Source organism: Lissotriton helveticus, chromosome 6, assembly GCF_964261635.1.
Source record: "Lissotriton helveticus chromosome 6, aLisHel1.1, whole genome shotgun sequence".
Lineage (NCBI taxonomy): Eukaryota > Metazoa > Chordata > Amphibia > Caudata > Salamandridae > Lissotriton > Lissotriton helveticus.
Genome location: NC_136067.1, coordinates 682,663,720 through 682,678,418, shown reverse-complemented (window position 1 = coordinate 682,678,418; position 14,699 = coordinate 682,663,720). Strand labels below are relative to the sequence as shown.

Genomic DNA, 14,699 nt, shown 5'->3' with positions numbered 1-14,699 from the left:
CCTTGGACTCTGTTCTCGGTGCTGGTGCCTTCTCTCCGGTGGCCTCCTTTGTTGGTGCGGTTTCTTGTGGCGCTCCTTCATTGGTGGGTTCCGGTTGTTCCTTGGCTGGTGTTACCTCAGCCGGTGCGTCTTCCCTTGGGGTTTCCTTTGGCGGGGCCTTTGCTGATGCTCCGTCCTCCGGGCTTCCTTTGGGGGTCTGGGGTTCCTTGGCTGGTGCCGTCACAGTAGATGGTGGTGGTGGTCCTGTGTCCGGTCCTGCTTTGGGTCCCTCTTGGTTGCTCTGGCCTGGTCCTGTGGGGTTTGTTGTTTTCGGATCCTGGCCCTTCTGATCCCCCTTCCCGGGTGTCGGTGATGTTTTTCAACAGATACTACACTTGATCTTAGCCAAAAGGCCGAGAAGCGATAACCAGAATGGTGCCAGAATTAACGCCTCCCGAAGAAATCCACCTGGCTGACCCGGACCGGGGTCTTCCCTTGCATCGCCGCTGGACGCCCTTTCGCCTCTTTTTCAGACTCCCAGCAAGAGCTCATCATGTGCCGGTGGAAAGGAGGCCCCGGCCTCAGGCCTTCTCCCGGCTCCCAGAGTCCTCCTGGGCTGTCGCCTCATTAGGCGTCACTTAGCATACCCACGTTGTCCTCTTTCTAGTATTTGCATGCCCCGCCCCTTCCTGCGCACTGCTTCCAGCCGGCTGGCCAGAAAGCCTGGCAGCCAGGGGATGCTGGGAATCAGCCCAGGATGCCCTGGACAGCTCCCTGACCGGAAATGGCCGCCCCCTGGCCCCTCACCCTCGCTTGCCGGGGACACTACTCCCCTGCAGCCTAAGGCCTATAGATAAGGCGTGGCCGTTCGTGGCCGTGCGGGGCGGGCAGAGAAGGAAAAGGACTCTGTATTTTTCTTCTTGCTCAGAGAAGCCAAGGGCAGTGTCCACTTCTCAGCCAGCCAGCCAGCCAGCCAGCCTGCCTGCCTCCCTCCCTCCCTCCCTCCCTCCCTCCCTCCCACTGACTTGCTGGGAACCTTCTTCCATTCGTTCCCCAGTGAAATGGATCCAAAACCAACGAAACTCTGCTGCTGGAAAAACAGTCTTTTTCCGACCTTTGTCTCTTTTCAAAGTGCAGCGTCTGGATGGAGAAGGGGAGAAAAAAAGAAATAATTTTTTATTTGCATTTTTTTCGTAAACCCGAAAAATTAATAAATAAATAAATAAATAACGCACGGCCCGGGTGGGGCAAATAAGTCAAATAAATACATAAATAAGGCAAGACACGGTGACCAGTTTGCTTTTATTCACACGCAAACACAATAGCGCCACTTTACAGGGTTTGGTAGTGGAGCGCTACTCTCGTTTTCTCGTCTATTTTTCAACAGCATTGTTTTCCCCGGGTGGGGAAGTGCACCATTCCTGGAGGTACTGCAATACCAGGTTGATGCGTGGAGTGGACAGAGCAAGCTCCTATTCCATCTCCCTGTTCCAAAAATCAATTTAATATATGGTCCCCAGATAGAGGACGTATCAGATATTAAACTGATAAGAACAGATTTTTTTTTTTTTTTTTGTAAAAATATACTTTATTTAGAAGTTTGTAAGGCACATATACATTTTAACCAATCCCATAGGGTGGTGTACATTGTAACCTGTGTAGGGGGTGCACGCAGGCACCTGCCTACCGGTTTTCCATCAAGATTTTGCTCATAAGTCTCTCACTTTTATGCTGAAGTGAAGCTGTTTTTAAGTGACCCATTCTGACCATTTTTTCTGTTTCCATTTTTCTTCTGCTATATCTTTCCCCTGTTTTTTTAAGTCCACATAGTAAAAGAGCATAATTTTGTCAAGGCATATGTGAATTACATCTTTGACCTCCAGCTCTTTATGTTTAAATAATAGCAGGTTTCTAGCAATCCATAAACTTTCTTTTGCGCTACTTAGTATTTTCCAAAGGGCTCTGTCTTTATTTTTCGACAGTGAGCCCTCTATACCATACAATACTGTTTCATAGTTTATGTTTCCTAGCGTGGTAATTTCTTTGATAAACAAATGTAATTTATTCCAAAATTTCTTTGCAAAATGACAGTTCCATAAAAAGTGCATTGTTGTTTCTTCTCCTGGGCAGTCTGGTCTCGGGCATTTTGTCGATTTAGCGAGTCCTCTTCTGTGTTGGAAGGTCTTTACTGGTAGGGCGTTGGACACAGTCAACCATGTAAGGTCCTTTTGTGAGTTCGTGATGTCTGTGTGGTTTGCTTTTTCCCAAACCAGTTTGGAGAGTTTTTCAGGAAGGTTATTGATCATCTCCATTTTCTCCAACTGTTGTAGTTCTTTTTTCAACAGAATTCTTTCTTTGAAGCAGTCATTGTCCACTTCTAGGAGTTTCAACATCTTTATGAAGGGTTCCAGGCAGGCATAGAGTTTGTGGGGGAAAAAAGCAACAGGTCTAGTATTGTCTCTCTGTAGGATTTTGAATTTGTAAAAGATGTCTCCAACTCCATACCGTACATAATTGGCTGCAATATTTCTGCCTTCTTGTATTGCTTTGAGGCAGAGGCAGAAGTAGTTCGTGAAAATATACAGGTACAGATTTGGCATATTTTTCCCCCCGTTTCTTGGGTGTTTGAAGACCATCGTTCTCTTAACTTTCTCCATTTTTGAGTTCCAAAAGAATGTAAAAAGGCTTTTTTGTAGTTGTCTCAGCGTGTCTTTGTCTGGTGGGTATACTACTGCAAAGAAAAGTATTAGTGGCAAAATGACAGCTTTTATGACCATAATTTTCCCAGTCATGGATAGGGTTCTTGTTTTCCATAACCCCAATTTCTGGTTGATCTTGCGTTGGATGGGGGGCCAATTGTCTTTTCCTTCTGGGTCTTGTGAGAAGGTGATCCCCAGGATCTTTGTAGGTTGTTTTGTTATTTTTACTTCAAGTTTTGCTAGGTTGTTCCAGTTTCCTATTGTGAGGCATGTGCTTTTTTCAGTGTTCAGAACTAGCCCTGATGCTTGCGCAAAGAATTTTGTATGTAAGAGCACTCTTCTGACCGATGGGGGGTCAGGGCACAGTACAGTCACATCGTCCATGTATGCGATACATTTTGCTTTTTTTCCTTCAGATCCTGGTACAAATATCCCCCTGATGATTTTGTCCTTCCTTATCCTGCACAGCAGTGGTTCCAAGGCACATACAAAAAGGGCTGGGGAGAGGGGGCAACCTTGGCGTACTCCTGATTTTATGTGTACTTCTTCTGTGAGCATCCCATTCACAATAATTTTACTTGTTGCATTTTTATAAAGCATTTCTATCATTTCAATAAATGTGGTGGGGAAGCCCATTTTCTGCAGGACTTTAAACAAGTAAGCGTGTGAGACACTATCAAAGGCCTTTTGTAAGTCTAGTGATAGGACTCCTAGTGGGTTGCCTTCTTCTAGGGCTCTATTGATGGCATCTCTGATGGTTATAAGGCTGTCCCAAATCTTCCTGCCTGGTACTGCGCAGGTTTGATCTGGTTCTATCACAGTTTTTAGCACTCTTTTTATTCTGTTGGTTATGCATTTGCTGTAAATTTTGCTGTCTACATTAAACTGATAAGAACAGATACTACACTTGATCTTAGCCAAAAGGCCGAGAAGCGATAACCAGAATGGTGCCAGAATTAACGCCTCCCGAAGAAATCCACCTGGCTGACCCGGACCGGGGTCTTCCCTTGCATCGCCGCTGGACGCCCTTTCGCCTCTTTTTCAGACTCCCAGCAAGAGCTCATCATGTGCCGGTGGAAAGGAGGCCCCGGCCTCAGGCCTTCTCCCGGCTCCCAGAGTCCTCCTGGGCTGTCGCCTCATTAGGCGTCACTTAGCATACCCACGTTGTCCTCTTTCTAGTATTTGCATGCCCCGCCCCTTCCTGCGCACTGCTTCCAGCCGGCTGGCCAGAAAGCCTGGCAGCCAGGGGATGCTGGGAATCAGCCCAGGATGCCCTGGACAGCTCCCTGACCGGAAATGGCCGCCCCCTGGCCCCTCACCCTCGCTTGCCGGGGACACTACTCCCCTGCAGCCTAAGGCCTATAGATAAGGCGTGGCCGTTCGTGGCCGTGCGGGGCGGGCAGAGAAGGAAAAGGACTCTGTATTTTTCTTCTTGCTCAGAGAAGCCAAGGGCAGTGTCCACTTCTCAGCCAGCCAGCCAGCCAGCCAGCCTGCCTGCCTCCCTCCCTCCCTCCCTCCCTCCCTCCCTCCCTCCCACTGACTTGCTGGGAACCTTCTTCCATTCGTTCCCCAGTGAAATGGATCCAAAACCAACGAAACTCTGCTGCTGGAAAAACAGTCTTTTTCCGACCTTTGTCTCTTTTCAAAGTGCAGCGTCTGGATGGAGAAGGGGAGAAAAAAAGAAATAATTTTTTATTTGCATTTTTTTCGTAAACCCGAAAAATTAATAAATAAATAAATAAATAACGCACGGCCCGGGTGGGGCAAATAAGTCAAATAAATACATAAATAAGGCAAGACACGGTGACCAGTTTGCTTTTATTCACACGCAAACACAATAGCGCCACTTTACAGGGTTTGGTAGTGGAGCGCTACTCTCGTTTTCTCGTCTATTTTTCAACAGCATTGTTTTCCCCGGGTGGGGAAGTGCACCATTCCTGGAGGTACTGCAATACCAGGTTGATGCGTGGAGTGGACAGAGCAAGCTCCTATTCCATCTCCCTGTTCCAAAAATCAATTTAATATATGGTCCCCAGATAGAGGACGTATCAGATATTAAACTGATAAGAACAGATACTACACTTGATCTTAGCCAAAAGGCCGAGAAGCGATAACCAGAATGGTGCCAGAATTAACGCCTCCCGAAGAAATCCACCTGGCTGACCCGGACCGGGGTCTTCCCTTGCATCGCCGCTGGACGCCCTTTCGCCTCTTTTTCAGACTCCCAGCAAGAGCTCATCATGTGCCGGTGGAAAGGAGGCCCCGGCCTCAGGCCTTCTCCCGGCTCCCAGAGTCCTCCTGGGCTGTCGCCTCATTAGGCGTCACTTAGCATACCCACGTTGTCCTCTTTCTAGTATTTGCATGCCCCGCCCCTTCCTGCGCACTGCTTCCAGCCGGCTGGCCAGAAAGCCTGGCAGCCAGGGGATGCTGGGAATCAGCCCAGGATGCCCTGGACAGCTCCCTGACCGGAAATGGCCGCCCCCTGGCCCCTCACCCTCGCTTGCCGGGGACACTACTCCCCTGCAGCCTAAGGCCTATAGATAAGGCTTGGCCGTTCGTGGCCGTTCGGGGCGGGCAGAGAAGGAAAAGGACTCTGTATTTTTCTTCTTGCTCAGAGAAGCCAAGGGCAGTGTCCACTTCTCAGCCAGCCAGCCAGCCAGCCAGCCTGCCTGCCTCCCTCCCTCCCTCCCTCCCTCCCACTGACTTGCTGGGAACCTTCTTCCATTCGTTCCCCAGTGAAATGGATCCAAAACCAACGAAACTCTGCTGCTGGAAAAACAGTCTTTTTCCGACCTTTGTCTCTTTTCAAAGTGCAGCGTCTGGATGGAGAAGGGGAGAAAAAAAGAAATAATTTTTTATTTGCATTTTTTTCGTAAACCCGAAAAATTAATAAATAAATAAATAAATAACGCACGGCCCGGGTGGGGCAAATAAGTCAAATAAATACATAAATAAGGCAAGACACGGTGACCAGTTTGCTTTTATTCACACGCAAACACAATAGCGCCACTTTACAGGGTTTGGTAGTGGAGCGCTACTCTCGTTTTCTCGTCTATTTTTCAACAGCATTGTTTTCCCCGGGTGGGGAAGTGCACCATTCCTGGAGGTACTGCAATACCAGGTTGATGCGTGGAGTGGACAGAGCAAGCTCCTATTCCATCTCCCTGTTCCAAAAATCAATTTAATATATGGTCCCCAGATAGAGGACGTATCAGATATTAAACTGATAAGAACAGATACTACACTTGATCTTAGCCAAAAGGCCGAGAAGCGATAACCAGAATGGTGCCAGAATTAACGCCTCCCGAAGAAATCCACCTGGCTGACCCGGACCGGGGTCTTCCCTTGCATCGCCGCTGGACGCCCTTTCGCCTCTTTTTCAGACTCCCAGCAAGAGCTCATCATGTGCCGGTGGAAAGGAGGCCCCGGCCTCAGGCCTTCTCCCGGCTCCCAGAGTCCTCCTGGGCTGTCGCCTCATTAGGCGTCACTTAGCATACCCACGTTGTCCTCTTTCTAGTATTTGCATGCCCCGCCCCTTCCTGCGCACTGCTTCCAGCCGGCTGGCCAGAAAGCCTGGCAGCCAGGGGATGCTGGGAATCAGCCCAGGATGCCCTGGACAGCTCCCTGACCGGAAATGGCCGCCCCCTGGCCCCTCACCCTCGCTTGCCGGGGACACTACTCCCCTGCAGCCTAAGGCCTATAGATAAGGCGTGGCCGTTCGTGGCCGTGCGGGGCGGGCAGAGAAGGAAAAGGACTCTGTATTTTTCTTCTTGCTCAGAGAAGCCAAGGGCAGTGTCCACTTCTCAGCCAGCCAGCCAGCCAGCCAGCCTGCCTGCCTCCCTCCCTCCCTCCCTCCCTCCCTCCCTCCCTCCCTCCCACTGACTTGCTGGGAACCTTCTTCCATTCGTTCCCCAGTGAAATGGATCCAAAACCAACGAAACTCTGCTGCTGGAAAAACAGTCTTTTTCTGACCTTTGTCTCTTTTCAAAGTGCAGCGTCTGGATGGAGAAGGGGAGAAAAAAAGAAATAATTTTTTATTTGCATTTTTTTCGTAAACCCGAAAAATTAATAAATAAATAAATAAATAACGCACGGCCCGGGTGGGGCAAATAAGTCAAATAAATACATAAATAAGGCAAGACACGGTGACCAGTTTGCTTTTATTCACACGCAAACACAATAGCGCCACTTTACAGGGTTTGGTAGTGGAGCGCTACTCTCGTTTTCTCGTCTATTTTTCAACAGCATTGTTTTCCCCGGGTGGGGAAGTGCACCATTCCTGGAGGTACTGCAATACCAGGTTGATGCGTGGAGTGGACAGAGCAAGCTCCTATTCCATCTCCCTGTTCCAAAAATCAATTTAATATATGGTCCCCAGATAGAGGACGTATCAGATATTAAACTGATAAGAACAGATACTACACTTGATCTTAGCCAAAAGGCCGAGAAGCGATAACCAGAATGGTGCCAGAATTAACGCCTCCCGAAGAAATCCACCTGGCTGACCCGGACCGGGGTCTTCCCTTGCATCGCCGCTGGACGCCCTTTCGCCTCTTTTTCAGACTCCCAGCAAGAGCTCATCATGTGCCGGTGGAAAGGAGGCCCCGGCCTCAGGCCTTCTCCCGGCTCCCAGAGTCCTCCTGGGCTGTCGCCTCATTAGGCGTCACTTAGCATACCCACGTTGTCCTCTTTCTAGTATTTGCATGCCCCGCCCCTTCCTGCGCACTGCTTCCAGCCGGCTGGCCAGAAAGCCTGGCAGCCAGGGGATGCTGGGAATCAGCCCAGGATGCCCTGGACAGCTCCCTGACCGGAAATGGCCGCCCCCTGGCCCCTCACCCTCGCTTGCCGGGGACACTACTCCCCTGCAGCCTAAGGCCTATAGATAAGGCGTGGCCGTTCGTGGCCGTGCGGGGCGGGCAGAGAAGGAAAAGGACTCTGTATTTTTCTTCTTGCTCAGAGAAGCCAAGGGCAGTGTCCACTTCTCAGCCAGCCAGCCAGCCAGCCAGCCTGCCTGCCTCCCTCCCTCCCTCCCTCCCTCCCTCCCTCCCTCCCACTGACTTGCTGGGAACCTTCTTCCATTCGTTCCCCAGTGAAATGGATCCAAAACCAACGAAACTCTGCTGCTGGAAAAACAGTCTTTTTCCGACCTTTGTCTCTTTTCAAAGTGCAGCGTCTGGATGGAGAAGGGGAGAAAAAAAGAAATAATTTTTTATTTGCATTTTTTTCGTAAACCCGAAAAATTAATAAATAAATAAATAAATAACGCACGGCCCGGGTGGGGCAAATAAGTCAAATAAATACATAAATAAGGCAAGACACGGTGACCAGTTTGCTTTTATTCACACGCAAACACAATAGCGCCACTTTACAGGGTTTGGTAGTGGAGCGCTACTCTCGTTTTCTCGTCTATTTTTCAACAGCATTGTTTTCCCCGGGTGGGGAAGTGCACCATTCCTGGAGGTACTGCAATACCAGGTTGATGCGTGGAGTGGACAGAGCAAGCTCCTATTCCATCTCCCTGTTCCAAAAATCAATTTAATATATGGTCCCCAGATAGAGGACGTATCAGATATTAAACTGATAAGAACAGATACTACACTTGATCTTAGCCAAAAGGCCGAGAAGCGATAACCAGAATGGTGCCAGAATTAACGCCTCCCGAAGAAATCCACCTGGCTGACCCGGACCGGGGTCTTCCCTTGCATCGCCGCTGGACGCCCTTTCGCCTCTTTTTCAGACTCCCAGCAAGAGCTCATCATGTGCCGGTGGAAAGGAGGCCCCGGCCTCAGGCCTTCTCCCGGCTCCCAGAGTCCTCCTGGGCTGTCGCCTCATTAGGCGTCACTTAGCATACCCACGTTGTCCTCTTTCTAGTATTTGCATGCCCCGCCCCTTCCTGCGCACTGCTTCCAGCCGGCTGGCCAGAAAGCCTGGCAGCCAGGGGATGCTGGGAATCAGCCCAGGATGCCCTGGACAGCTCCCTGACCGGAAATGGCCGCCCCCTGGCCCCTCACCCTCGCTTGCCGGGGACACTACTCCCCTGCAGCCTAAGGCCTATAGATAAGGCTTGGCCGTTCGTGGCCGTTCGGGGCGGGCAGAGAAGGAAAAGGACTCTGTATTTTTCTTCTTGCTCAGAGAAGCCAAGGGCAGTGTCCACTTCTCAGCCAGCCAGCCAGCCAGCCAGCCTGCCTGCCTCCCTCCCTCCCTCCCTCCCTCCCACTGACTTGCTGGGAACCTTCTTCCATTCGTTCCCCAGTGAAATGGATCCAAAACCAACGAAACTCTGCTGCTGGAAAAACAGTCTTTTTCCGACCTTTGTCTCTTTTCAAAGTGCAGCGTCTGGATGGAGAAGGGGAGAAAAAAAGAAATAATTTTTTATTTGCATTTTTTTCGTAAACCCGAAAAATTAATAAATAAATAAATAAATAACGCACGGCCCGGGTGGGGCAAATAAGTCAAATAAATACATAAATAAGGCAAGACACGGTGACCAGTTTGCTTTTATTCACACGCAAACACAATAGCGCCACTTTACAGGGTTTGGTAGTGGAGCGCTACTCTCGTTTTCTCGTCTATTTTTCAACAGCATTGTTTTCCCCGGGTGGGGAAGTGCACCATTCCTGGAGGTACTGCAATACCAGGTTGATGCGTGGAGTGGACAGAGCAAGCTCCTATTCCATCTCCCTGTTCCAAAAATCAATTTAATATATGGTCCCCAGATAGAGGACGTATCAGATATTAAACTGATAAGAACAGATACTACACTTGATCTTAGCCAAAAGGCCGAGAAGCGATAACCAGAATGGTGCCAGAATTAACGCCTCCCGAAGAAATCCACCTGGCTGACCCGGACCGGGGTCTTCCCTTGCATCGCCGCTGGACGCCCTTTCGCCTCTTTTTCAGACTCCCAGCAAGAGCTCATCATGTGCCGGTGGAAAGGAGGCCCCGGCCTCAGGCCTTCTCCCGGCTCCCAGAGTCCTCCTGGGCTGTCGCCTCATTAGGCGTCACTTAGCATACCCACGTTGTCCTCTTTCTAGTATTTGCATGCCCCGCCCCTTCCTGCGCACTGCTTCCAGCCGGCTGGCCAGAAAGCCTGGCAGCCAGGGGATGCTGGGAATCAGCCCAGGATGCCCTGGACAGCTCCCTGACCGGAAATGGCCGCCCCCTGGCCCCTCACCCTCGCTTGCCGGGGACACTACTCCCCTGCAGCCTAAGGCCTATAGATAAGGCGTGGCCGTTCGTGGCCGTGCGGGGCGGGCAGAGAAGGAAAAGGACTCTGTATTTTTCTTCTTGCTCAGAGAAGCCAAGGGCAGTGTCCACTTCTCAGCCAGCCAGCCAGCCAGCCAGCCTGCCTGCCTCCCTCCCTCCCTCCCTCCCTCCCTCCCTCCCACTGACTTGCTGGGAACCTTCTTCCATTCGTTCCCCAGTGAAATGGATCCAAAACCAACGAAACTCTGCTGCTGGAAAAACAGTCTTTTTCCGACCTTTGTCTCTTTTCAAAGTGCAGCGTCTGGATGGAGAAGGGGAGAAAAAAAGAAATAATTTTTTATTTGCATTTTTTTCGTAAACCCGAAAAATTAATAAATAAATAAATAAATAACGCACGGCCCGGGTGGGGCAAATAAGTCAAATAAATACATAAATAAGGCAAGACACGGTGACCAGTTTGCTTTTATTCACACGCAAACACAATAGCGCCACTTTACAGGGTTTGGTAGTGGAGCGCTACTCTCGTTTTCTCGTCTATTTTTCAACAGCATTGTTTTCCCCGGGTGGGGAAGTGCACCATTCCTGGAGGTACTGCAATACCAGGTTGATGCGTGGAGTGGACAGAGCAAGCTCCTATTCCATCTCCCTGTTCCAAAAATCAATTTAATATATGGTCCCCAGATAGAGGACGTATCAGATATTAAACTGATAAGAACAGATTTTTTTTTTTTTTTTTGTAAAAATATACTTTATTTAGAAGTTTGTAAGGCACATATACATTTTAACCAATCCCATAGGGTGGTGTACATTGTAACCTGTGTAGGGGGTGCACGCAGGCACCTGCCTACCGGTTTTCCATCAAGATTTTGCTCATAAGTCTCTCACTTTTATGCTGAAGTGAAGCTGTTTTTAAGTGACCCATTCTGACCATTTTTTCTGTTTCCATTTTTCTTCTGCTATATCTTTCCCCTGTTTTTTTAAGTCCACATAGTAAAAGAGCATAATTTTGTCAAGGCATATGTGAATTACATCTTTGACCTCCAGCTCTTTATGTTTAAATAATAGCAGGTTTCTAGCAATCCATAAACTTTCTTTTGCGCTACTTAGTATTTTCCAAAGGGCTCTGTCTTTATTTTTCGACAGTGAGCCCTCTATACCATACAATACTGTTTCATAGTTTATGTTTCCTAGCGTGGTAATTTCTTTGATAAACAAATGTAATTTATTCCAAAATTTCTTTGCAAAATGACAGTTCCATAAAAAGTGCATTGTTGTTTCTTCTCCTGGGCAGTCTGGTCTCGGGCATTTTGTCGATTTAGCGAGTCCTCTTCTGTGTTGGAAGGTCTTTACTGGTAGGGCGTTGGACACAGTCAACCATGTAAGGTCCTTTTGTGAGTTCGTGATGTCTGTGTGGTTTGCTTTTTCCCAAACCAGTTTGGAGAGTTTTTCAGGAAGGTTATTGATCATCTCCATTTTCTCCAACTGTTGTAGTTCTTTTTTCAACAGAATTCTTTCTTTGAAGCAGTCATTGTCCACTTCTAGGAGTTTCAACATCTTTATGAAGGGTTCCAGGCAGGCATAGAGTTTGTGGGGGAAAAAAGCAACAGGTCTAGTATTGTCTCTCTGTAGGATTTTGAATTTGTAAAAGATGTCTCCAACTCCATACCGTACATAATTGGCTGCAATATTTCTGCCTTCTTGTATTGCTTTGAGGCAGAGGCAGAAGTAGTTCGTGAAAATATACAGGTACAGATTTGGCATATTTTTCCCCCCGTTTCTTGGGTGTTTGAAGACCATCGTTCTCTTAACTTTCTCCATTTTTGAGTTCCAAAAGAATGTAAAAAGGCTTTTTTGTAGTTGTCTCAGCGTGTCTTTGTCTGGTGGGTATACTACTGCAAAGAAAAGTATTAGTGGCAAAATGACAGCTTTTATGACCATAATTTTCCCAGTCATGGATAGGGTTCTTGTTTTCCATAACCCCAATTTCTGGTTGATCTTGCGTTGGATGGGGGGCCAATTGTCTTTTCCTTCTGGGTCTTGTGAGAAGGTGATCCCCAGGATCTTTGTAGGTTGTTTTGTTATTTTTACTTCAAGTTTTGCTAGGTTGTTCCAGTTTCCTATTGTGAGGCATGTGCTTTTTTCAGTGTTCAGAACTAGCCCTGATGCTTGCGCAAAGAATTTTGTATGTAAGAGCACTCTTCTGACCGATGGGGGGTCAGGGCACAGTACAGTCACATCGTCCATGTATGCGATACATTTTGCTTTTTTTCCTTCAGATCCTGGTACAAATATCCCCCTGATGATTTTGTCCTTCCTTATCCTGCACAGCAGTGGTTCCAAGGCACATACAAAAAGGGCTGGGGAGAGGGGGCAACCTTGGCGTACTCCTGATTTTATGTGTACTTCTTCTGTGAGCATCCCATTCACAATAATTTTACTTGTTGCATTTTTATAAAGCATTTCTATCATTTCAATAAATGTGGTGGGGAAGCCCATTTTCTGCAGGACTTTAAACAAGTAAGCGTGTGAGACACTATCAAAGGCCTTTTGTAAGTCTAGTGATAGGACTCCTAGTGGGTTGCCTTCTTCTAGGGCTCTATTGATGGCATCTCTGATGGTTATAAGGCTGTCCCAAATCTTCCTGCCTGGTACTGCGCAGGTTTGATCTGGTTCTATCACAGTTTTTAGCACTCTTTTTATTCTGTTGGTTATGCATTTGCTGTAAATTTTGCTGTCTACATTAAACTGATAAGAACAGATACTACACTTGATCTTAGCCAAAAGGCCGAGAAGCGATAACCAGAATGGTGCCAGAATTAACGCCTCCCGAAGAAATCCACCTGGCTGACCCGGACCGGGGTCTTCCCTTGCATCGCCGCTGGACGCCCTTTCGCCTCTTTTTCAGACTCCCAGCAAGAGCTCATCATGTGCCGGTGGAAAGGAGGCCCCGGCCTCAGGCCTTCTCCCGGCTCCCAGAGTCCTCCTGGGCTGTCGCCTCATTAGGCGTCACTTAGCATACCCACGTTGTCCTCTTTCTAGTATTTGCATGCCCCGCCCCTTCCTGCGCACTGCTTCCAGCCGGCTGGCCAGAAAGCCTGGCAGCCAGGGGATGCTGGGAATCAGCCCAGGATGCCCTGGACAGCTCCCTGACCGGAAATGGCCGCCCCCTGGCCCCTCACCCTCGCTTGCCGGGGACACTACTCCCCTGCAGCCTAAGGCCTATAGATAAGGCGTGGCCGTTCGTGGCCGTGCGGGGCGGGCAGAGAAGGAAAAGGACTCTGTATTTTTCTTCTTGCTCAGAGAAGCCAAGGGCAGTGTCCACTTCTCAGCCAGCCAGCCAGCCAGCCAGCCTGCCTGCCTCCCTCCCTCCCTCCCTCCCTCCCTCCCTCCCTCCCACTGACTTGCTGGGAACCTTCTTCCATTCGTTCCCCAGTGAAATGGATCCAAAACCAACGAAACTCTGCTGCTGGAAAAACAGTCTTTTTCCGACCTTTGTCTCTTTTCAAAGTGCAGCGTCTGGATGGAGAAGGGGAGAAAAAAAGAAATAATTTTTTATTTGCATTTTTTTCGTAAACCCGAAAAATTAATAAATAAATAAATAAATAACGCACGGCCCGGGTGGGGCAAATAAGTCAAATAAATACATAAATAAGGCAAGACACGGTGACCAGTTTGCTTTTATTCACACGCAAACACAATAGCGCCACTTTACAGGGTTTGGTAGTGGAGCGCTACTCTCGTTTTCTCGTCTATTTTTCAACAGCATTGTTTTCCCCGGGTGGGGAAGTGCACCATTCCTGGAGGTACTGCAATACCAGGTTGATGCGTGGAGTGGACAGAGCAAGCTCCTATTCCATCTCCCTGTTCCAAAAATCAATTTAATATATGGTCCCCAGATAGAGGACGTATCAGATATTAAACTGATAAGAACAGATACTACACTTGATCTTAGCCAAAAGGCCGAGAAGCGATAACCAGAATGGTGCCAGAATTAACGCCTCCCGAAGAAATCCACCTGGCTGACCCGGACCGGGGTCTTCCCTTGCATCGCCGCTGGACGCCCTTTCGCCTCTTTTTCAGACTCCCAGCAAGAGCTCATCATGTGCCGGTGGAAAGGAGGCCCCGGCCTCAGGCCTTCTCCCGGCTCCCAGAGTCCTCCTGGGCTGTCGCCTCATTAGGCGTCACTTAGCATACCCACGTTGTCCTCTTTCTAGTATTTGCATGCCCCGCCCCTTCCTGCGCACTGCTTCCAGCCGGCTGGCCAGAAAGCCTGGCAGCCAGGGGATGCTGGGAATCAGCCCAGGATGCCCTGGACAGCTCCCTGACCGGAAATGGCCGCCCCCTGGCCCCTCACCCTCGCTTGCCGGGGACACTACTCCCCTGCAGCCTAAGGCCTATAGATAAGGCTTGGCCGTTCGTGGCCGTTCGGGGCGGGCAGAGAAGGAAAAGGACTCTGTATTTTTCTTCTTGCTCAGAGAAGCCAAGGGCAGTGTCCACTTCTCAGCCAGCCAGCCAGCCAGCCAGCCTGCCTGCCTCCCTCCCTCCCTCCCTCCCTCCCACTGACTTGCTGGGAACCTTCTTCCATTCGTTCCCCAGTGAAATGGATCCAAAACCAACGAAACTCTGCTGCTGGAAAAACAGTCTTTTTCCGACCTTTGTCTCTTTTCAAAGTGCAGCGTCTGGATGGAGAAGGGGAGAAAAAAAGAAATAATTTTTTATTTGCATTTTTTTCGTAAACCCGAAAAATTAATAAATAAATAAATAAATAACGCACGGCCCGGGTGGGGCAAATAAGTCAAATAAATACATAAATAA

The 14,699-nt window shown here is 48.9% G+C and overlaps 6 non-coding genes and 5 pseudogenes across 6 annotated transcripts; all 11 read right to left on the bottom strand.

Moving 5' to 3' along the window:
- Nucleotides 1–343: 343 nt before the first annotated feature.
- LOC144764543 (U2 spliceosomal RNA) lies at nt 344–404 on the bottom strand (annotated as a pseudogene).
- Nucleotides 405–1,384: 980 nt separating this feature from the next.
- LOC144764325 (U2 spliceosomal RNA) lies at nt 1,385–1,564 on the bottom strand (annotated as a pseudogene).
- Nucleotides 1,565–3,521: 1,957 nt separating this feature from the next.
- LOC144764478 (U2 spliceosomal RNA) lies at nt 3,522–3,615 on the bottom strand (annotated as a pseudogene).
- A 984-nt stretch (nt 3,616–4,599) lies between these two features.
- LOC144764284 (U2 spliceosomal RNA) lies at nt 4,600–4,790 on the bottom strand. The gene has a single exon (XR_013596469.1). It is a non-coding gene; the product is annotated as a U2 spliceosomal RNA (small nuclear RNA).
- Nucleotides 4,791–5,762: 972 nt separating this feature from the next.
- LOC144764283 (U2 spliceosomal RNA) lies at nt 5,763–5,953 on the bottom strand. The gene has a single exon (XR_013596468.1). It is a non-coding gene; the product is annotated as a U2 spliceosomal RNA (small nuclear RNA).
- Nucleotides 5,954–6,941: 988 nt separating this feature from the next.
- Nucleotides 6,942–7,132, bottom strand: LOC144764282 (U2 spliceosomal RNA). Its single transcript, XR_013596467.1, has one exon. It is a non-coding gene; the product is annotated as a U2 spliceosomal RNA (small nuclear RNA).
- A 984-nt stretch (nt 7,133–8,116) lies between these two features.
- LOC144764281 (U2 spliceosomal RNA) lies at nt 8,117–8,307 on the bottom strand. The gene has a single exon (XR_013596466.1). It is a non-coding gene; the product is annotated as a U2 spliceosomal RNA (small nuclear RNA).
- Nucleotides 8,308–9,279: 972 nt separating this feature from the next.
- LOC144764279 (U2 spliceosomal RNA) lies at nt 9,280–9,470 on the bottom strand. The gene has a single exon (XR_013596465.1). It is a non-coding gene; the product is annotated as a U2 spliceosomal RNA (small nuclear RNA).
- Nucleotides 9,471–10,450: 980 nt separating this feature from the next.
- Nucleotides 10,451–10,630, bottom strand: LOC144764324 (U2 spliceosomal RNA; annotated as a pseudogene).
- Nucleotides 10,631–12,587: 1,957 nt separating this feature from the next.
- Nucleotides 12,588–12,681, bottom strand: LOC144764477 (U2 spliceosomal RNA; annotated as a pseudogene).
- A 984-nt stretch (nt 12,682–13,665) lies between these two features.
- On the bottom strand, nt 13,666–13,856 carry LOC144764278 (U2 spliceosomal RNA). The gene has a single exon (XR_013596464.1). It is a non-coding gene; the product is annotated as a U2 spliceosomal RNA (small nuclear RNA).
- Nucleotides 13,857–14,699: the final 843 nt, after the last annotated feature.